Source organism: Dipteris shenzhenensis, chromosome 23, assembly GCF_047967505.1.
Source record: "Dipteris shenzhenensis isolate YYH24624 ecotype China chromosome 23, Dip_SZ_1.0, whole genome shotgun sequence".
Classification (NCBI taxonomy): Eukaryota; Viridiplantae; Streptophyta; class Polypodiopsida; order Gleicheniales; family Dipteridaceae; genus Dipteris; species Dipteris shenzhenensis.
Genome location: NC_141618.1, coordinates 45,336,793 through 45,360,976, shown reverse-complemented (window position 1 = coordinate 45,360,976; position 24,184 = coordinate 45,336,793).

The window sequence follows — 24,184 nt, the reverse complement described above, 5'->3', positions numbered from 1 at the left end:
GAACCATTGGGAGAGTTTGGTTTGCTACTGCTGGCAGTACTGTATGGATATCCTGGTCCTGGTTGTTTGGGAAGGAATCATCCTCCCTCCAATTGATGCGGCTGTTTTGAGAAGACCACATCGTGACTTACAATTGCCTTCTTGGTAATAGGGTTATAGAGATGGTAACCCTTCGCCTCTTCACTGTAGCCCAAGAAAATACACTTCCGGCTCTTCGGTTCCCATTTGGTCCTGGTAGCATCAGGGACATGCACAAAACAGTCACATCCAAAAACTCTGAAATGTGTAGCTGAAGGTTTCTTACCAGAAAAGGCTTGCAATGGAGTCATCCCATTCACAACCTTCGTGTAGCTACGATTCAGGATGTAAACTACAGTGTTACATACTTCAGCCCAGAAAGTCTTTGGCAAATCTTTCCCTTTCATCATACTCCGGCCCATTTCGTAGGCCCATTTCGTAGATGATGTGCATCTTGTGTTCTACTACTCCATTTTGCTATGATATATGTGGCAGGGGTTTTTGCCTCTTGATTCCGTGACTTTTGCAGTAACTTTCGAATTTAGTTGATGTGAACTCTCCACCTCTATCTAATCTCAACTTCTTCACCTCATCCCCATTTCTTTCTCGACCATTACATGCCATTCTTTGAACCTACTAAAAGCCTCGTCTTTAGTCTTCAGAAAGTATAACCATATCCTTCTACTGTAGTCGTCGATTAACATCATGAAGTAGTAGGAACCACCCAAAGCTTCCATCTCCATCTTTCCGCAGAGGTCCGTGTGAACGAGCTCTAGAGGAGCCTTTGCCCTATTGGCCTCTTTAGGAAAGGGATGCCGATGCTGCTTGCCTATCATGCAAGCTTCACATACATCGGGCAGATCTGAAATTTCTGGTAGGTCTGCAATCATTCCACTTTTATGCATCTCCTTCAAAGAACTAAGGTTTAGATGACCAAACCTCTCATGCACAGCTTAGTGTTCTTCACATCCGCTTGAGCACTGAAAGTTAAGAGTTCGTAAATGTTGTTACACCGTGTACCTTTACCAACGGCCTTCCCTTGAAGATCCAGAATCTGTGCACCATTCTTATCGAATTGAACTTTGAGGTTTCGATCTGTGATTGCAAAAACGGACAAGTTCCTCTTGATATCTAGCACATAAAGAACATCGGACAACTGTTTTACAACTCCATCTGACTTGAGAGCAATCGTACCTTTTCCTTTTGCTGGACATTTTGTATCATTACCGACTGCTACTAGGATGTCATTCCCTACCGGCTGTAGAGAGGTATACCAATCCTTCCGATTGGTCATGTGGCGCGATGCACCACTGTCAATGATCCACGGTTCATCCGCAGGTACATGAACTACCTCCATGCAAATCTCCTCAATTGTGACGAACAGCTCTACTGGTACTGCCTGTGCACTGTTGCTAGACTCTTTCTTTACTCTGTTCTTCTCATCTGCAATCTTCTTTCGGCACTCATTCTGCTTGTGCCTGCCTTGTTGCAATAGAAGCACTTGATCTTCTTCTTTCTCTTTTTATCATCAGAAGAAGATGGGTTACCAGAGTCCTTACCCTTACCTTTCTTTGATCCGGTCCAAAAAGTTAAATCTTCTCCAATCCTCATCTTTTGATGCATCTCCTCCTCTAGAAGCATTGCACTGAAATCCTCAAAGTTGAGGGGTGGATTTTTGTTCTGCGTATTCAGCATTGTAACAAGACCCTCGTACTTTGGTGGGAGAATCCATATGCACTTTTGTGCTAGATTCTCATTGTGATGGTGATGCCAATCGCAGTCATCTGATCACGCAGATTCTTTACCCTGGTGATGAACTTCTCTGTCGCATCAGACTCAAACAACTTCTCGTTCGCGAGTTGAGTCTCCACATTCTAAATCTACATCTAATTCGTGGTCTTGTACTAATTTTTCAAGACCGTCCATGTCGCCTCCACTGTGGTGACATGTTGAATTAATGCCATGATGGAATCACTAACACTGCAGGAACATAGCGCATTTGCATTTCTTCTTATCCATGTAAGAATCTCATCCGCAGTTGGTACTATCTGTTGTCCTGCATTGGCTAGATCCGGTCTTGCAACTAGCCTCACGTCCACCCCAGTAGTAGTGTCCCAAAGCTTGTATGCGCTTAGGATGGTCTTCATCTTGAACTTCCAGAGTGGATAGTTAGAGCCATCCAACTTTTCGCTTTTGTTGAACGGTGGGATTCGCAGTCTTGCGGGCTGGGCCATCTCTTACATTTTGCTCGCAAACAGAAAACACACTACCAAATCTTCTTGCTAGAGTCCAGGCTCTGATACCATGTAAGAAAATAATACAACATCCATGCTCAACAGATAACAGGATCTCGTACGCAAGAGAGAAAACAAGATAGTATGAAGAATCAAAAATTTGATTATTGTAGAACTGATACAATAGATGGCGCTGCCTCCCAACCATGCACTCTTGTGAAAGAAGCTTCGATGGCATGCTAGAAACAGTAGAAGATGGAGGTTGGATGCTAAGGAATCAGGGGGGTTGTAGCTAGTGATGAAATGGGCTTCACGAGATTGCTCTTATATAGTCACCAGTCATAGTCGGTTAGGCTCAATTGGGTGACCGACCCAGTTTGCCCAAAACGGTCGACTGGGGGTCGGTCCCGAAATAGGCCACCGACCATACGATAGAACCGATGACCATGCGCAAAATAGAGCAACTGACCTATGGTCACCGTTCGGCCCAGAGCCATTCGAGATCATCTAAGGCTCTACCAAACGGGCCCCACAACCCGAGAGTGGGCTACCCCGGGAAATGCTCCGTCTACCCTCAGTGCATTCAGTCAAGGGATGCCTTCCCGCACTTGCATGTAGCCTAGTTAGCAGTGTGCCAACTCTATCTGAAGCCGTCCAGCCATCAAGCCACACATGGCCCCCATCTGGTGTCCAAAGCAGGACCTACCGGATAACCGAGCTACTCAAATGCCTTCTCCTCATATGGGGGGCTTACAAGTAGAGTTAGCTAGTTCCCGTGTAGTAACACGAGAGTGGAGCATTGATATCTAACAGATACATTTGGGGTGGTGCAAAGAGGCAAGTTGGTCAAGTGGCAAGTAATGGATGACATCTTTCTTCATGTTAATTAATTCACTAAAAGAAACAAGTTTCCTAAAATTTTCATGAAAAAAATAGAAGATTCAATCTCAAGAGATCACCAAACTTGAGTATTCCCTCAAATCCAATCCGAAGGAGTTGATTTTTGTGTAAACAACACACCCTCTCTCACGCTTATCTGATCTAGGATCAGAATGGCAAGCAAATTCATGCTGATCTAATCCTGGGGATCAGAAGTGCAAACAAGTCACAAAAGATCTACCAAGAGATCATAGACAAAATTGTTTATAAAGCTAAAAAACTATCCAAGGGGAATGAATGTTAACAGGCTCAATTGCTTATCCGATCACTGGGATCTGTTTAGCATGATCTGTTTAGCATTTAATGCATGCTAAACCGATCCTAAGATTGGATTAGCATGCAAATCCAAATGGATTACAAGCTAATCAGATCTTGGGGATTGGATTACTGTGCAATCTCACACAAGGTTGGATGCTAATCCGATCCTTGTGATTCGATTAGTGACCAAATAGGCATAATTTGATCCCAAGGATCGAAATAATGTGCAGTCACACATAAGGCTGCATGGTACTCCAATCCCCTAGATTGGATTAATGCCTATTTGGTTTCTAATCTAATCCTGAGGATCAAATTAGTGTGTAGCCACACAGAGCTACACGCAAATTTGATCCTGAGGATTGGGTTAGTGTGCAGCCACATAGAGTTGCACAAATCTGATCTCGAGGATCAAATTTGTTGAGGGCCTTAGCTTTTTTTTTAGTAAGACAATTTATTTTAATTTAAAATTTTTTTGTATCATAAATTACAATGAAAATAGAAAATCATCTAAAAGAGTCTAATTATTCCAGTCACTTTTGGGGCCTTGTTCGCATTTTGGAAGTCGGTTAGGAATTCGTAGGCTATTAGAGTTGGGAGGAGGGAGATTACATTATGGGAAATAGTGAACAATGAGGGATTAGGGTTGAGATTAGCATTTATAGTCTAACGATAGTGGAAGTGAGTGAGTGAGTGAGTTAGAGAGAGAGAGAGAGAGAGAGAGAGAGAGAGAGAGAGAGAGAAGTGCACACGATATAGCTACCTATACACTAAGTTGTATGCAACATGAACATGAACGTATACATGGGAACCCCTTAGAGGTAGAGTTAGGGTTTGCCCCTATGCCCTAGAGGTATGGTGCAACTTACACCATCTTCAACACCCCCTCTTAAATTGCACCAGGTAAGTAGAGGGTGCATGTACAAGACCTTTTTGTGGATAGAATCCAAAATTGAAAAGAAAACTAAAAAGAATCAGAGTAGTATGTCCATATTTGAGCACAGTGACCATATATCGAAAGCATCTACAATGAGTACAACTTACAATTCTATACATAATGTGCATTTCCCCCTCTTAAGTTATGGGTCCACCTAGATCAAAGATCGGTCGATCAAAAGATGACTGTGTGAATGATGGTATGTATGGTTGTATGCCAAACATGTCAAAGCTATACATGTCATGAGTCACCATGGACTATGTAGTTACTTTGAAGAAGAGGCATCCAGATCTGAAGCTAGTTGGTAGATATGATCCGATAGGTTGTGACAAACAAGAGTGTCACCAGTCCAAAAGGATAGGTAGCAATGGCTGAGGTATGCTGCAGTAGAGAAATCTCTGTCATATGATGTGCAATCGAAGAAGACCGCATAGTCAATGTGGATAGAGTGACTGAAAATCTGGGGTTGAAGGTGCAAGTATGATATGCTACTCTACTGAAGAATAGACCCATAAAACTGACAAGGTATTGCAACCTGTCAAGCCTATATGCTCAACTATCATGAGTTGAAGGTCATCTAATGTGTGGATGGCTAAACATCTATTGACATAAGATGTAGCATATGCCATGGGCTCTCAAAGTGGACCTGATAGTATAAAAGCCTAGAAGCCTGAAATATTACTACAAAAACATATGATGTCCCTAAGGCATCAAGTCTGGACTGTATAGATAGCCAAGAGTGCATGCTGAAATAATGAGTCTCTCCAGGTTGTGCTATGGTTGTGTCCACTACACTAGGGTAGGACCACACTGATGCATAAATATCCTCATGCTGAGGAATGATCTGCTGATCGAAGGTGGTGATAACGGGATCCAAGGGTGGTGCAATCTAGCATAACTAAGCCGATGTTGAAATGTCGTGAAGATTGATGTGTTGATCTATATTCCTAATGGAAACTGTGTTCAAAGATGTGATGTATCAGAGGCGAAAGAATCAGTGATGGATGCTAAAATGGAATTATCTGAAGAGTAAATGCAATGTGGCATATATCTCTGCATGTGGTTGGAGATGCGAGTGTCTCGTACTAAGGACTTGCCTACTAAATAACTTCATGCCATACTGCCCTCCACATGGATGGTGAATATTGGAACTAACTCCGGATTTGCTTTGAGAAAGGCTTCCTCATCCTCATCCTCAAGTCACACTGCATCCACCAAAGGTGCCGCCACTCCCATTGTGGCCCACCTTTCTTCTTTCCTCTCCACACAGAGATGATGTGCTGCTCCCAATTTTGCTTGACCTTGGCTTGCTGCAACCAGGGCCTACCCAAAAGGTTGCTATACTTTGGTGTCATGGTTTCCATGTTGAGCACCACGAATGAGACCAAAACAAGATGCCCACCACCTCCAAAACAATAGCCCTTAAGATTTTGGGTGGTCGAACTCGATGTTGATCAGCCATGCAGACTAAGAATGGCACCAGTTCCTAGCACATCCATCCCATTTATTGGCGGGTCTTTAACATGATGATGTTGACCCCCGAACATCCATCTACAAACACCTAAGCAAAAGTCCGCCCTTGTGCTTTTGCGGATATCATCGAAATTCTCATGTCCGTCAGAGGGACTGCCACCGGTACTGGAGAGGAATTAGCTTGGCATAGATCCACCTCTTATGGTTCAAACTTCGTGTGAAGGGAGTGCAACAATTTCCGGTCGAATCCAAGAACCAAGTTGAGTAATCTTCCCAATGAAAACTGGATCGGTGCCTCAAGAATACATTCCAACCCCGACTTCCTTTGCGGAGAATTTGCCTGCTTCTTGGCTTGGTTAGCTACCAACAATGGAGTCACTTCAACCACCTTCGGGCCATTCCCTGGTAAGTGGATTTTTAACTTGGCTTGTGCCTCCAACTCCGATTGCAAAACTAGTTTCGCAAAGTGCACCTTACATGCCTTGATGGGCATCTTTGTGGACTCTACCAGGTGCATCAATGGGTGCTCCTCCATCTCACCAACTCATGGACTTGATGTCATACATGCTCTTGTGCTGGCCAATCCAACAGCTTGTCACCTTTCTTGGGAGTCAACCCCTGTAACTTGGTACCAACATGGGTGATTATGCTAATCTCCGGGCACACCAATGGATCATCATCAACAATGTGTACCATCAAAGTGCTAGGCATTTTTCCTATCATCTTCTGTCACTTTGCTCGTTGTTTGCCGATCCCATTCTTGAGCATCCAGGCATTCATTCAGCTGGGGGTTTCCATTTTTCAAGCAAAAATCCCCGAGGGTGAGTAGCATGTCAGAGAATATGGCCAAAAACACTGTTTTTGGACCTAAATGTAGTACATCATGTCACCAATATTATTCCAAGGAATATGTATATTTAGTATTATGTCACCCAATAATATTACAAGATAACAAAAATATCAAAGAACCAGTAGTTAAAAATGTCAAGGAATCTTTCACTGTTATATGTTTAAAACACATTTACCTAATTGAGCTATATTATAAAATGACAAAACGTTCAAACATTACACCAGGTAGACACTAATTTAGTTGCACCATTTATCTAGTGACAATTTGAGGTGCACCATATAGCCATGAAATGGTAGCACAAAACTACAGCGAAAGACCCATGCAGACATGTCATGACCACAAACAGTACACAAAACCACAATGTAGTGAACAGTGCCTCGACACAAAATGTTTTCTATCTATAGAATACTACAGTAGCAGGTATCTATGGCCACATCATGGGATTCTTGAAAGTGCATTGTAAAGCTCTTGTTTTGTCATTGATGCTTGGTGGGCCTCTTTGTGATTTTCTACATCTAGACCTAAGTACTGCAATAGTATGTAGTAAATGTGCTTGCAAGGAATATAACGATCTAATCTTCCAGACCTAAATAGGAAGTCTTCGCAAGTGCAAGATGGAAAAACAAATATGGCCATTGTATATTGAAGCCCCCTCATGCAAGACCCAGTTGTACCAACAATGAACTCCACATGTTACACCTCATTCACATGAAGCACCTCACATTCCATAGCCCTTGCTGAATCCATCCTTGCCTGCATATCTTTAGTTATTTTTTTAATAAAGACAACTCTCTGGCCCTCTCGAAATTCAGGTCTCGCTTGATTATTCAAACATTTTTTATGGCCCTACCCAAATTTCCTTGACCCTTTTTGAAGTGGTTCTTCTAGAACAAATCCTCCTTCTATAAGAATATGCAACTCTTCCAAGATGATATTAGTTCCTTCAGCAACCTTCCACTTTCCTAGCACTAGTTCTTGCAATGCCTCAATTGCTATTGTTGGATTCCAAGAGTCACAGAACCAAATCGTTTGTGACTTTACATCTATCTATGTTCTAATCCTCCCAAAAAATGAAGGTGCAAGGACTCCCAAAACTAAGTTTCTTGTGTTTGAGTCAATTAGCTTGTTACACTTCCCCCCCCTCCTTTGATGTAGATACCCTTGATAGCAGACTTGACTCCCTACCTACGTATGTTGAATCGCCCACTTTGTCTGATGTATTTGCACCTCTGCCACACCATGTTTACAACCATCAAGATTGTTATTGTCAATTACAACTGAACCTGAATGTCTATTTCTTGGCACTGGTGTGCTAACTATTTGATACTCAGGTCTGTGGGAGTCATCTTTTTGGATTGCAAAGGATGGACTTTGGTCTTTTCTTCCGCATTTTTCTAATATCTCCAAGGTCAATCCCACCTTCGTGTGCCACTCCAAGTTTTGTAGCCACATCATTTGTAAGGTCAATGAAATTCCTTTCCGAATAGGATTGTTTACTCCACATAGATGCTCTTCTTCTCAGTTTTTGCACTGTCGAACCTTCACCAATATGTTTGCCTCTCATGTAGGATCCTTGTTTACTACTTTGCAAGATTGCTATAGTCATGTTAGTGATGCATGCATCATACAAGGACACATACTTGATGCCATTGTTTGTGGTCAACCAACTACCATGGATTGATTCACATAGATTAGTCCTAGGAACAAGGTAATGTTCTTCAGCCTCCATCTCCTACACAAGAATAAGAAATCAACTTTAGTAAGGAGGAAGCAGTGATGCAAAATTTTAATGGATTAACAATGTTAAAATTTTCAAGTCACTCACTTTCAAAATGTATTCTCCCTAGTGGTAAACTCTTGAGTGCCACCACATAAGCCATGTTTGAATAAAGTGGGTGTTGCCTTCGATTGCATGATGATTTTCAAGCAATTCACACAATGATTTGAATGCATGCATGGCAGCCTCCTTGGTTGGACAATTCTTCCATTGTCTACATCTCATCTTGAACTCCTCTTGGTCATGAGGTGGGATGCATTTTGTAGCATGCTTATGAAGATTATCCTCCCAATGCCACAAACAAGTGCGCTCCTTTCCCAACATCACATTCTTTGGGCCCCCATTAAAGACAATCCTAACAACCCTCCAATTTTCCTGAACTTCATCCCCCATAAAACCATGAAACTCTGCTATATGAAAACCCTCTTTTTGCATGACGTGGTTCAACAATTCCCAAAATTTCACCTGACTCTCTGTGTCCTCACCTTTGAAATCCCCAATGGCTATTGTTTGGAGTTCTTAAAGATGAGGGTTTTAAACATGGCAAGCCATGGTTGACCAACCTTAAATCCTCTTCACATGATCAAAGCAAACCCAGCACTGCCCAAGCTCTCCATTGGGTTGCATCTTGTTGACTAGGTCCACACCAGAACCAACCCTTTGTAGACATCTTGAAAATGTGGCATCTATTGAAGGATGAAAAATATAACTATCCCAAGAAAACAATACTTTGGATGTATTCGTATCTAATCCTTGAGTTCAATTCCAAAATACTGTCAAGGCTTTGTTCACCTCCATCCTTTTGTTCCTCCACATCCTTCTTCCATCTAGACACCCTACACACAGCCTCACTCCAGACATGACTATTAAACTTGTTTTCCAATCCTACTGTCTTTTGCTCCTATGAAGTTGGAGGTAGCTCGAACAAAATATTTCCATCATATGACCTGGGTAGCTCCTTGATGTCAAATTTAATTGAAGAGACCATTTGAAAGAGAATTAGAAGGTGGCAATTAACATAACAAATCAATGACACTGTGGAATGGCTTATCTTTGTCTCTTTCTATTGAAGGCTCAGTTACAATGAACTTATTCCCAAATTGAATGTCCAAGGTATATTCCCTCCCATCTTCTCTCATAGCAAATGACACTTCAAACACAACCTCTCATTGTGACACATCCATACACTGGTGAATCCTGATGGGAGAAGAAATCAAATTGAAGAACCAAACTCCTCAAGGATGCACACACCATTTTGAGCAACGTTTTGTAGCAACAAAACACCATTCTCATCATGAAGCATAGCACTACTCTCCATTTCCATCAGTTGGCTTTCGAATAAGAATAAGTGCTCTTCCTTTTACAGAAGAAGCTTCAAAATCTATGAAAGCAATTGCAGTAGACTGTAGAAGTTGAGTCAGTAGACAAGAAGTATCTACCTTGCAATGTCCCATACATTATGCCAAAAAAGGAAGGTAAAGTTTTCGAAGGTGGACATAGCTCACATGCCAGGGAAATTCAATGTTGCACAAGCAAAAGAACAAGAATGGCCACAGCTCACAAAAGTAAGTGGTAGAGGTAGTATTGAACGTGAAACGGGCACCTCAAATGCTATGTGGAGCTACCCAAGAAAAAATGATGGTTGAAGTGAAACATGGAGGCAGGTGTAGACAGAGCAAAACTCTAGCAGCAAGCTATGAAACTTGGAGGCAAGTGTTGGAATAGTGATTCAGTAATGACAGTTCTTAAATTGCATGGCACTCATGAAAGGAGGGGGTCTAGTTATAAATGCCATTATTCTTCTACCATGGAAGGTGGTGGAGTAGTGATACAGTAACATGAGCTCAAAAAATATGTGCCACTAATGAAAGGACAGGGTATACTTTGAAATGCGTGCATTCTTCTAAATTTTAAGGGGGTGATTAAAAAACACTTTAAGAGGGTAATTGAAAAACATGTCTTACAAAAGATATGTTACAATGTGAAAGATTGATCACATACAATTGCGGAACTATTAAAGACTAAGGACCTTGAGCATCCATCATATGATTAAATACCTAGAACCTTGAGCATCCATCATGAAATGGTGAACAATCAAGTATTTGTAATATATTTGCTCCTAAGGGATTTTCTCCCAAGGGAATTAGCAAAATTACAACATATGTGCTTCCGTACCAAATTACAAATATACTTATTTACTAAAGAATATTTATCTAATGATGTAGAAAATGTTGTTTTTTAAGTCTATCAACTTTGCATTTAAATAAAATTGTCTCAAAACTTAGTGTATGCCTTGCCTTGTTTTTGTTTAAATGTTATATTTTGATATCATAAATATTTTATTTCAAATTATGAAAAAAAAAATCATTTGCATTGATAATTAATCCAAGACACTTGCAAAATTTGGTATAAATCATTTTTTAGATTGAGAAAGATAACATTCTAATCATGCATGTGACTACACTGTCCATATCAAATATGTGATTTCCTGCCATGCTTGAGCACTGGAATTGATTGGCCACATGGTCCGGAGTTCTAGTGAAACCATCAACCTCGCGAAATGCGCATTTTTGTACACATGATGGATTGGACAAGTGGTCTTGATGTACTTTCTTGCATGCATTTACTTGACCTCTGCCATTCGATACCTTCATGCCTGTACCTTCTTCCCAAAGCTACCATGCCCTCATCTTCTCTCTCCCCTTTGTCTTCTACTATAGCAAACGGTCTCCAAGCTCTGCTACACAGTGCCGCTCTCCAAGCTCAAGTCACTCTTTCCCTATTCTGCCTGCTTTGCCACCCTTCTGATCAAAGTGCTCTCCTACTCGTCCAGAATTCCATCCCAAACCTTTCGTGTTGCCTTTGGCCTAGTGTCTCTTGCAATTCCCATGGCCGTGTCATCCTCCTCAACAACACCATCACCTTGAACCTCACTACAACCCTACTCCTCTCGCTTGCTGCTGCTCGGTTGTCACAATTAGTATTGATGCGTGCACTCCCTTGCTTGCGACACCTCGAGATACACTATGCTTGTGTTCTCTCGCTTTCTCTTGCCTCTTGTTTGTTCGGCCTCTCATGGATGAGAACTCTCATGGAAGAGTGCCCAACACTCCTTTGAGGCTTTGCACAAATTCTGCCCTTCTCTCGTCTCCGGCCTCTTGCATCTTACTTATCTGTTTGCACCCCAGTGTCTAGATGCTCAGAGAGATCACCGCCACTTACTTCTTCAACCTCATGAATGCTTGATACTTGTCTCTCTCTGGAAATAAAATCAATGGCTCGCTTCTAAACAACATCTCGGCTAGCTCTTTCCAACAGCTGTAGTTTATAGACCTGGTCTCTAAGCTCTGCTACACAACACCAATCTATAAGGTGAGCTTAAGGTGAGCTCTCTGTTCTTATTTGTGCTATCTGGCTGCCTCCTCTATTCTTTTCAAGCTCTCTCTAGTAAGACTTCTCTCTTCAAGTTGTTTCTCTGTGCTATATGATTGCCTCCTCTTCTTTTCAAGCTCGACTAGTAAGGCTCCCTCTTTTGATTTCAAGCTTCTATCTCCCCTATTTCGCTGGCGGAATAGAGGGAGAGAGTAGACATTAAGAGGACTCTTCATTTCCAATCTTCTTTTCAAGTTAGTGCTAAGAACTAGTGTAGCTCGTCGTAATCAGGAGCAAGTTAGGAATGCAAGTAGCAGGGGTGATATTATTTTTTGGCCTTCGAGTCTCTCTCTAGATGCATTTTTTGATCTCTAAGTTCGTGGCAATTTATCCATTCTCTCTACCAAATTCTTTGTTTTCGAATCTCTAACATAGGGCATCTTTGGTTCCAAAATCTGTTTTCACAGTTGGGTTTCTCTTTCATCCCCTATTGGGGTACGAGTCGTCTCATAGTTTTTTTCCGTGTGCATCATTTTTGCTCTTCGACAGACAGGTGTGCCATTGAGTTGGCAAGCAAAGAATTGACTTCAGCCACAACATAGAGACCAGTGCAGGCCGAGTACTTCACCTTTCGCATGGCTACAATCAACAACAAGCTTCAACAAGAGGAGCAATCTTCCAAGTAGCTGCAAACATAAGTAGCGCCAACTACCAGCAGCAGTAATGCCCACACTTATTAACTTCCACTAACAAGCTCCAACGTCAAAGCCAGCTTCATCGACCTTCTACATCTACTACGAGGAGCTCCAACATCAACCCGAGACTCAAGCAAGAGGCAACTACATAGCTAGCAAACTCGACTTCAACAACTAAGGCATCGACCCTCAAGGCATCTTAAGCGATGCCTTCTCAATGATCGATGTAATCTACACAAATCCTTCCACCCGGCTTCAACAATAGGATTATCCACATACCATCGCTCCAACTAGTGCTTATTCAACTAGCATGCCTCAGACCTGACTGCAGACCCACCAGCAACCAAACGGGCATCTACTTCAATGCTTCAGCAAGGCAACACATAGGCGCCTCCTATAGCCATCCTAGACCAAAGGACTATGGCCATCTCCATGACCCCGACTACTAGCACTTTGCTCCTACAACTACAAGGTGGAGTCCATAACAGCAGGCAACACAACAACATGTTCAACAAGGCCTTTAATTTGCAGCTTTATCAACATGACCTTTACAACTCTGCATTTTTTCTCTTCAATAGACAGTCGTGTCGTTGATCAATGTAGAAAACACGAGAAATTTGATGTTTTGAGCCTCTCTCTCCCCCTATTCCGCTAGTGGAATAGGGGATTTGCTTTTGGGCCACTTGCCTCCTTCGAAGATGTAGTGCATTCGGCAGTGTGGATACTTCAAGTGGATTAAAGTTTTTTATCTTTTGAAGGTCGTATTCGATAATTCCTCTATCGACTTGTGTAGGAACTTCTATGTAGATTGGACATCGAACAGTATACAAGCAAAGCACCACAATGTTGATGAAGTTGGTTGCGAATGTATAATTACTGGATGTAGCAAAAGCCATGCACATAGAGCCATTCCAAAGCTGAGTCTGAGGGCATGATCACAGGGGTTGAAAAAGAATTTCACTGAACCAATCCCCCTATTAAGAATAGGGGGTCATGAGCAATTGTTCACCTCTTATTGTCACTCTCCCCCTATTCTGTCGACGGAATAGGGGATTGCATAGCTTTTGGAATGCACTTGATAGGAATTCCCTAGTGTTTTGAATGCATTTAATAAAATAAAGCATCTTTTTTATGAAAGGAATGCATCTTTTAATGAAATGAATATAAGAAAATGGAGAATGTTAAGTCCCTTATTGCCATTAGTATCCTTGCATCTCAAGCATCCAAGCATGTAGAAGATCACTTGGAAGCTATGTCAAAGCTTCAAGTTGATGGATTAGGGGATTGCCATGATATTGCTCCTTGCATCTCAAGCATCCAAGAATATTAAAGATCACTTGGAAGCTTCAAGTTGATGGCCTCCCTACCATATTTTGCTGGTGGAATAGGGGGAGAGGCAACACTACATCACTTGGAGGCTACATCACATTTGGCTAGTGCATCTGGTAATGTCTAAATTGGGCTTCAAGTTGATGGCCTCCCTCCCCTATTTTGTCGACGGAGTAGGCGAGAGGCAACACCTCTTGCTTCCTGCACAACACATTGTAATGAATGTGCCCTCCCTACTATGCAAAAACTATGCATATTTGATGCCCTCCCCACCCTATTCTGCTGGCGGAATAGGGGGAAAGGCTTCATTAAGATATGGGAGAGACCTTGCATCTCAAACATCCAAGCATGTTGAAGATCACTTGGGTGGCCTCCCTACCATTAAATATGGTCTTGAGAGACCTTGTATCTCATGGCTGCCCATATGCTTTACTCATGGCTACCCACTATGCTACATAGCCTCTCCCCCTATTCCACTAGCGGAATATGGAAGGGAGGCCTTCATGAAAAAAGAACAATGGCCTATCTGCTTAGCTCATGGATGACCAAGATCATGGTTGCTTTGCTCATGGATGCCTACTGCCCAAGCTCATCTATGCTTAGCTCATGAGTCATGGATGCCTAGCTCATGCATGTCCAAGCTTATCTATGATTTAGCTCATGGCTACTTCAGCTCAGGGCTCATGGCTAAAAAACCACAATAACAATACATGAGTAGCCATAAGGTGATGCTAGAAAGCAATATGAAACATTTGGGAACATATAGAGCAACCATTAGCTAAAGTATATAAGGCAACCATTGGGTGATGCTAGAAGGAAATATGCAGCAGCAAAGAGAATATAGACTAGCCATGACATAAAGTAGCCCTTTTAGTGAACCTTAGTATCCTAAGTAGAATCTTCCTTTGTAGCTAGGTCAAAATACATTGTAGCTGGAGTAGGATTGTGGGGTAGCCAAGGTATTGTAGCTTAGGCATCCATGAGCTAACGCATATAGTGCAAGTGATGCTAGAAAAAAATATGTAGCATTTGTGAGAACATAGAGCAGCCATGAGTAGCCATTCTTGCTTTTCATGAGAGTGCATAGAGCACATAGAGTATGCATGGAGAGCAACATTTGAAAGCACATAGAGCAGCCATTCTTGATTTCATAAAGGCCTCCCTGTCATATTTTGCTAGCAGAATAGGGGAAGGGGCTGCATTCAAAAGATTGGAGAGGCTACATTCCACTGTCATTCTTGGTGTATCAGCCACATGGATATGTGCAAGTATGTTCTTTTGTAGACATCTACAAGTAGATGTAGATTATTGTAGCTTCTCATTGCTTCAAATGCTCCAACTGTATACTCTTTACTTTCATAATTCTCTAGTTGCTATGTCAATAGTTATTCCTGACTTTACTTCAATCACTATTTGTAGGTTGTCATTTGGGATATTGGATATTTGAATTTTTGGGGGGAATGGGACAGAGGTCCTAGCTCCTTTAAAATTTCTCCTTTTGTGGGTGGAATAGGGGGATTGTGCATTAGCTTTTTCTCAAAATATGGTCTTATGCTGCTATGTCAATACATGTTCTTGACTTTCTTAAATCTCTCTTTGCAGATTGATGGTTGGAATATTGGAAATTGAATTGTTTGTGGTATCATTCCAAGATCCAAGATCACCAAGTATTTCTCTTTTGGTCAATTGCATTCTTTGATTCATTGTTCATTCAATGTCTTACTTTTCCTCAAAGTATAATAAAAAATGAATGGTGGCTGAGATCTAATATCTGATTTTCTTTTGTGTATGCTAGAAGTCATGACTAGGTCAGGAAAGAGAAAAGCTCCAATAGGTGGATAGGCTGGTGGTAAGAAGAAAAATACTACAAAAAAGAAAGACCAAAGAGCAAGCACCAACAACACCATCCCCCACATCTGTTGACACACTGCAAGCCAAATCTCCAAATGTAGAGGAGGTTGAAGAGATGTCAAGGGAGAAAGAGTCTGCTAGCTAGAAGGATAGTGGAAAGGCTAAGGGTGATACAGAAGTTGATGAATTTGTCCTTGAATCAATGGATAGTAATGTTGGAGGTGATTTTCTTGAGTCCATATGCATATTACTTATCAACCCTAAGGTGAGACAACTTAGAAATAACCTCTCCATTCTCAAGAGTTCATTTGAGATGGAGGGATATGTCCTCACAAAGGGGTCCTTTATTATTTTAGTTGGGATTTCTGACTCGGACAACCAAAGAGGTGGATGATGAGATAGGAGCTTCATGGAATAATCATTGGCATGCTATGAATGATGAGTTTGAGCATGAGCCTCAACAGACTCTTGCATGGGAATTTCTATCCTGCAAGATGTTATACGTGTGGGAGGGAAACATCGAGCTACCTCATGGATGGAGAGCATTAGGGATGCATTTGTTAATAAAAAGGCAAGGCATATCAAGATTCATGCACATATTATAGCTCCAGAGCCTGACAATGAGTTGAGGTTGATTACAGCTTTGCAAAGGTTTAACTTGTGAGTATCATCTTTCTTTCTTCCACTAGCTATTTCAAGAACATATTTCTATTTTCTACTTTATTGCTAAAATAGATTCCATTGTCCAGATTGAATGAGGCAATTGTCACAACAAATCTTAAATATTAATTGTATCATACAAGTACACTTGTTAGTTGTGATGCACAAGTATTTTTGGAGGATTTCATGGAAGAAGAGAAGAAAAATATTGAGCTTGTATGGCAAAAGGAGATTGGTCAAGGAAGAAGGGTTTGGTATCCCCTCACATAGGCTATTCTTGGTTGCATGGTTTATGTTGTGAGTTCTTATACTTTCCACCTCATGCTTTCATTCCTTTTACTTCAACTTCATCACTTCCTCTATATAGTTTAAATTTATAGCTTTGGTGCATACTTGCTTTTGTAAGGCAAGTGGAAATCTGATTTTGAAGTAGCTTGTAAGAAGCTACCTCCTGGAATGGATAAAGATGAAAGAGTTGTTAAGATAGCTGGGATTAAAAGAATAGGTTTTCATAGATTTTGACAATAATAAATCCTGCACATGGCAAAGATTGGTTTCACAAATTATAGTCCTTGCCATATGAAGACACAATCGCTAAAATTACACTAGACAAGTTGTATCAAGTGGCCATTACTTCTTGTAGCAAGGCTAGGCAGCTTTCATTATTATCTTTGCTTGGGTTTAATTTGAATTTGAAGAACAGTTATTGAATGCCAACAAGGGGCCAACAAGTGACCATGCCTTCATTGGGTGGCTTGCAAAGGACGTTTTTATGGACCAGGTTCTTGAAGAGTGTCATAGGTGGTTGTCATAGGTTCAAGCTTCCTTTGTTGGTGTTTCTCCTTTGGAGTTGCTAGAGCATCCTACACTATCTGAATATTTTGAGGATATTGTGGCAAGACATTAGAGTGATTTATATGAGCCCTCTGCATCCTTCATGTCTGTGGCTACCATGCCTACAAAACAAGTTGACCTTGTGAATGCAAGCAAAAGAGTTGTTTTCAGGTAAGCATTCATCTTTCATTGCTTAATTCTTGAATTTCTATTTCATAGTGTTCTTATGCTTTCAATTTTTTGGGTTTTGAATAGGTTTATTATTCATTTGTTGGAAACAAAAAAGATACAGGCCATTCCATCTATTTGCAAGGCATGGACAATGCTCAAGCCTCCTACATATTGCATGTACACACATAAAGTTTTTCATGAGGGCATGACTACAAAAGGAACTATAAGGCTTTCAGAGTGGGAGAGAAAGAATTGTCCATGGTGGTTAGACATGAGTAGTGGAAAGTGTGTGGAGGAGGAGGCTTCAATGCTAGAGAGGTATAGTTTTCCTGTTGGTTCTTTCTATACAGATTGTTCTTAAGTAGTTTTCTATGCTTGACTTGCCCCATGTTTTTCTTATTAAGGCATTCAAAAGGTCAATGTAAATCTGATTTGGGATCCTCTGGAGAAATGACCGAGGAGGAATGTAAAAAACTAGAGGAGTAACAAAAGATATTGGTGGAGAAACAAAAGTAAAATATAGGGAATCTTGATATTGCAAAAGCAGGGAGAAGGAAGAATACAGACTGGGGTGGAGATGGTAAATTGAATCATCTTTCTTGGATTGTTTCAATTCCTTTTTTTCAATGATTGTCATTTGATATGCATTGTGGTTGCAGATACTCCAGAATTTGCTGATTCTAGGATAGTGAGAAAGCCTTTCTCCATTGATTTTATTTGGATTCCACTATCCAAGTTGTCACTTTGGAAACATCCCCTCGTACCAAGGAGTTCGATGAAGGTATGGGAGTTTGACTACATCAAATTGGGCAAAGAGATAATGCAATCACAGCTTGTAGATGGATATCAAGAACTACCCAATTTCTTTGCACTTTTGCACCAACAATGGAAGAAACAAAACTCACAACAATGCACATGGAGGGTGGACTATTGCATTGTGGATCTTTCCATAGGGTATGCTACAGGTGGTGAAGGGGAGGTTCCACCTTGGAATATTGTGACAGAAGATCATATCTCCTCTTCCTTGGCCATTTCTGCAGTTGTGATAGATGACAATGGATGGGCATTGGTTTCTATTCTCCATCCCTTTGGTTGCAGTGGAGCGCTATGCAATACACTTGAAAATGGAGGTGACTTACAGGTCAATTACTCTATGTTGAACACTTCATGATGTCTTGCGATTTTTAGGGTGGGGTCTAATTCTATCATCATATTAATTTTCTTCATGTAGATGGATAGTACAAAGCATGGACCCTCAAGGCATTTCAAACACACTTGGGATTGGTGTAAAGGTGAGTCTTCAGCAAAATGTCTGCTTCACTTCTGCTTGTGTCATAATCACATAGAAATTGACTCAAGATTTTTTGAATAGTCTTATGTTTTCCATGCTATGGCCATGGAGGCAAAGAAATGAGTAGAGGGTGGTGTGAAGAGTAGGCACCATGTGGAGGCACGATGGATCTAGATGAAGACCATTGGATCTTTGCATTTCGGATCTAGAGTCATCGAGTCATGGGAGGTAGAGTTTATAAGTATCTTGCCACCTTATTTGATTTTTTACTTAATTCATTGATTCTATTATTGTTTTAATCTTACAAATTATGTTGATTATGTTATAGCAATGGGTTATGGGGAGGAAGTGCACAGCCCACAACTGTGTATGCTCGCATGCATAGTAGATGTGACATGTGGCCCTCGTCAAAAGTGAGGGATGTATTACAAATACATGGTTTGATATGGCCATGAGACTATACGGTCGATAGGTACTTGAAAACTCTAAATGAATGATTTTGGTTTATTAAAATTTGAATTACATGTACTGGACTACTTCTATGAGTGGTGGATGCTATTTATGCAAGCGTGGGATCGTTTAGATAGTAGGATACACTCATGGATGTCGATGCTAAGGAGAAAGAAATCAATGTTGTCGTGCAATTGGACTAGTGAGTTTAAAAAATGTGGTTCTTTGTTTTGAATGAATACCTTTCATTTAGGCATGTAAGAGAGTTCTAGATTTTCATTTTTAAGTGAATTGCCAACTTATGCAGAGAGTATGGCCATGCACATGGAAAGAAATTAGGAGTCGTATGACTATGTGCTAAAGGAGAAAAGGAGATGACAACTTCTATTCATGGATGACTCTATAGATGAGATATAGTTTTTGGTTCTTATGTCTTCTAGGTTATATGCCTGTAGTTTATGGTCTTCTACACATTGACTATATCGCGCATAGTGGGGGTTTCCACTTTTTGAGCAAAAACCCATGAGCGACGAGCGAACAAAAGGTAGGAGGGGTCAAAATATATAGTTTTGATCACCCTCTTGGGATCAAAATTTGGCCATCCTTCTGGGAGCCATAACTTTTGATCTAGAGGGAATTTCATGGTGATCCAAAAAGAAAAATGATCACCAAATCATGCTCTACATGTTGAGCATCTCAAATCTACCATCTAATTTTTGCCCAGGCCAGCATCATTGCATCCTCATAATCAAAACCACCTCCTGATCCATTGCAACATACATACCCAGGACATAAAATGAATCAAGATAAAATTCATTTTCTAAATTTTGCACTTTGACCTGTAGTCTAGCTATAGACTAGCATTGCTTTATAGGAGATCTAACTCCACCAAGCCAAGTTAGCCATTGCCACATTACCCAATTAGTTTCCACCAATGCGAGTCCCATTGGATCAATCATCGGTATACACTTTCACACATTTAATACTAGTTCAGTATACCTAGAATTTGGCAGTTTCTTCTGTCAATGTGACCCTTGGCAATGTTCTCTTTCAGATTTAGGATCGTCGCATTCATCTTGCACACACATGCCACCCATGTAAAGTCACACATTGTTGACTATTTTTGGCACTGGTTCTTGTACACATACTTCAGCCTTGTACAACCTCTTGGCTACTCCTGACACACAGTTGTCACCATCACATTACAGGCTTGATCCTTGGCACACAATTGTTCTTCCACATGACTTGGTTCAGATTTACAAGTTCAACGTAAGCCCCTCAGCATGACAGCTTGAGCATAAGCCCCCCAATGGTAGCTCTCACACATTGTTATCATGGGTAGAAACTCTTGCCGGTACATGGGTAAGCCTCTTGCACAAAGCACTAGACCACCTCGAGCATGGAGTTATCCATATCACACAATTGATGATACATGAGTGATGACTCCAAATGAGAACCGTGAGTGTAAAGAGAACCTTCTTTGACCATTTATTACCACAAGGTATGTACCAAATTATGATGATGACTCGAGTCTCATTGGTCTTGAGCGATTGGACACAAGTGTTCCATACATTAGCATGGATCAGCCCAAACTTTTTGATCATGCACACTTGTCGATAAGCCCTCAGCACAAGGCAAACTTGACTATAAGTCCTCAGCACAAGGCAGTCTCATCTACATCAACATAGTCTAATCCTTATGATGTACAACCATCACTTTCATTAATGGATCTGACTCCATCTATTGCCATCACACATGCAGATACATAATAGGAGTTCAACATGCATCAAAATCATCTGGTAGTTTAGCTATCATAGTTCCAGAGGAGGTGACTAAGCCTTAGCAAGCAGCACAATGGATATGGATCTACAGGATCTCATATAGTAGGAGAGAGAGAGAGTTCGAGGCAGCATGAGCCGCGAGTCAAGCAAGTGTAAGAGGACGGAACATTCACCGAGCACCTAGACCATTTTGTGAAAGTGCTTCCAATGATGTAGGGAGGTCTCCTTCAGCTTGAATCCTATTAAATGTGCATTTGCAGTCCGTAGCGGTAGCTGAAACTTGGGGCATGTGATTTTGGTAGAAGGGATTGCGGTGGATCTAGACAAAGTGGCAATAATTATGCAAGCACTAGCTCCAATCACACCTAAGGAGTGTTTGCACTTTCTGGGTCAAATTTGATGGCATGGCAGACATCTGCGGTTCCTGGCTCATATGGCGATTCCCTTGAATGCACTTGCTCATGTGGAACCAAAGCATTTGTGTGGACCGTAGAGTGTGACCAAGCATACTAGCAACTCAAGATCTAGCTTTCCAGAGCACTGATGCTGATGTCTCTGGATTGGGAGAAGAATTTTCATGTATTTGTGGATGCCTCGAATAGAGCTATTGGGAGTGTCCTAATGCCGAAAGATGTGGACAAATGATATCGCCCAGTCTACTATGCAAGCCGATGGCTCTCAATAGCCGAAAAGAATTACTCTATCATGGAGAGAGAAGGATTGGGCATGATCTATTCAGTCAAAAAATTTTGGCATTATTTGTTGGGCTGACATTTTGTATTCCATGTTGATCATTCTGCATTGTTGTATTTGGTGAAATAGCAAAGTCTTACGGGTCAATTGGCATGATGGATGTTGCTACTGCAGGAATATGAGCAGGAATATGATTTTGATGTTATTCATCGACCAAGATCACAGCATGCGGTAGCAGATTACTTATCTCGACTACGGTCTGGAGAACTACCAATGGGAGTGGACAAGTTTCTTAATGTAGAGCTGGTGGCTATTTTTTGGGCGGATGTGATTGAGGTGGAGGCCGAAGTCATTCTAGAAGGCCCATGGTCATGGTATGATGAGATGCTCTCATTCTTGTCTATCAACATCATGCCCAAGTACATGAATAGAGACCAAAGGAAATGATTGGCATTACAGAGCTGATCCTTTAAAGTAGTCTTGGGCAGTTGTATTGGTGACATTTGACAAAGGCCCTATTGTAGTGTGTTCAACATCATGAGTAGGAGGTAGTGCTGATGGAAGCCCATTGCAGGGTTATGGGTGGTCATTTTGTGGGAGAAATAACCGCAAAGAAAATTTTGCAAGCAGGCTTATGGTGGCCAACCATGCAGAAGGATGCTAGATGGTTTGCAAAGAGTTGTGATCTCTGCCAGTGGTTGGGCCAATCGATAGATCATGATTGAATGTCGCTTAACCCCATATTTCTACTAGAGCCATTTCAAATGTGGGGTCTGGACTTCATGGGTCCATTCAAGCCCATGGATTCCCTCACAAGGAATTGTTACACTTTGGTCACCACTAACTACTATACCAAATGGGTGGAAGCTTGGGCTTTGTGAGATAATACTACAAATTCGGTTGCAAAATGCATGTACCACAATGTGTTCACCTGGTTTGGTTGCCCAATTGAAATCGTAAGTGACAGGAGAACTCACTTTGTCAACAAGGTCATCAAGCGGATGAATTCTTTCTATATGGTGATTCACAAGAAGTCTTCCCCCTACTATCCGCAAGCTAATGGATTGGCTAAGTCTACAAATCATATTTTCAAGTGGATTATTTCACTATTGGTGAATGAACACTGCACGGATTGGGATGAGAAGTTGGTGGCAGCACTATGGGCTTACCACACATCATTCAAGGTGGTCACTGAGTTGACTCCTTTCAAATTGGCATTTGGGCTGGAAGCAATTATGCCAATCGAGCATATTGTTATGAGTCTATGGATTGTGGAGGACAAGCTCCTTCCACAGGAGTCTATGGTGTTCTAGTTGGATGTTCTGGATCAGTTGGATGATATACGGCTAGAGAGCTACTATCTAACTTTGGAGGTTCAAGGAAGGTGGAAGCAGAGATTGGATTTAGACTCGAAGAAAAAATCTTTTGAGTGCAGGTGATCAGTTCTTTTGTTCAACACTCACCTTGGACAGATGCCAAGGAAGCTGAAATTGCAATGGTCTGGTCCATTCTGGATTTTTCATGATTGTGAATCGACATCCTTCTATCTTGTGCACATACTTCCACATCTAGTTAATGGTTTTTGGCTTCATCCATACCATCATGATGGTAGTCTTCAATGCCCATTTTTTATATCTAATGAGGCATAGATTTCTTGGGTTGAGGTGGAGGCAACCGAGATCAATCTCATGAGGACATGTGGCAAAAGGGTTCAAGGCATGATGATGGCAGTCTTCTACGAGGTCCTATCATAGTCACCATGTACTAGTTGCTTGCTTGTTCTTCCTCATTGCACTTGCAACTCTTGAGCTCCTTCGCCTTCCAGCTTTCATTTTCATTCAGTGCTCTTTCCTTCCTTCTACTTCGCATCGCTATGGGGATGGCACATGCACAATTTCTTCCTTTACTTCCATTGGTCTACCTTGATTCACAGTCTATTGATGCTCATCTTCAACTACTATGCATTTGGAGCTTCAACAACATTGATTGGCAAAGGGTGAATATTCATCCAGTAGTGTTGGCACTTTGCCAGCAGGCAGCAGGTATTGTTGTGGAGTTTTTGGGTGAGCATCGGGAACTGACAATTCAGTTAATCTATCAATGACTATTTTTGTCGATGGATGGAGGATTGTTTGTGTAGCCGATGTGTTTAGCAGAGGTGAGGGGGGCTGAGTTTGGAACTCCTACTAGAGGAGAGTACAAGCTTAGTGCATGCCAAGATGATCAAGTGTGGGATCTATATCGTTGGATTCTGGAGTCTGTGTTTTTGTAGGCCAAAACTTATATAATCACTCCTCGGTTTGAAGGGATGTTTGTGGTGGGCTGAGCAACGGGTAGTGCCATGGGCTCATGTTTTGAAGGAGCACATACATGCACGGGCTCAAAGAGTGCCGGCAATGGTTGAGAAGAAGCTGGCGGTGAACTTAAAGATTGGTCAAATTTTGGAGATCTTGTTTCCCTTACATCTTGAGTCTACGGGACCTTGACGGAGTACGGCCTTAGTCCTTACTCTTGAGCCTGAAGGACCTTTCCAGGGGGAGGCTGAAGGTTTAACTAGTAGAGTGCCCAAGAAGC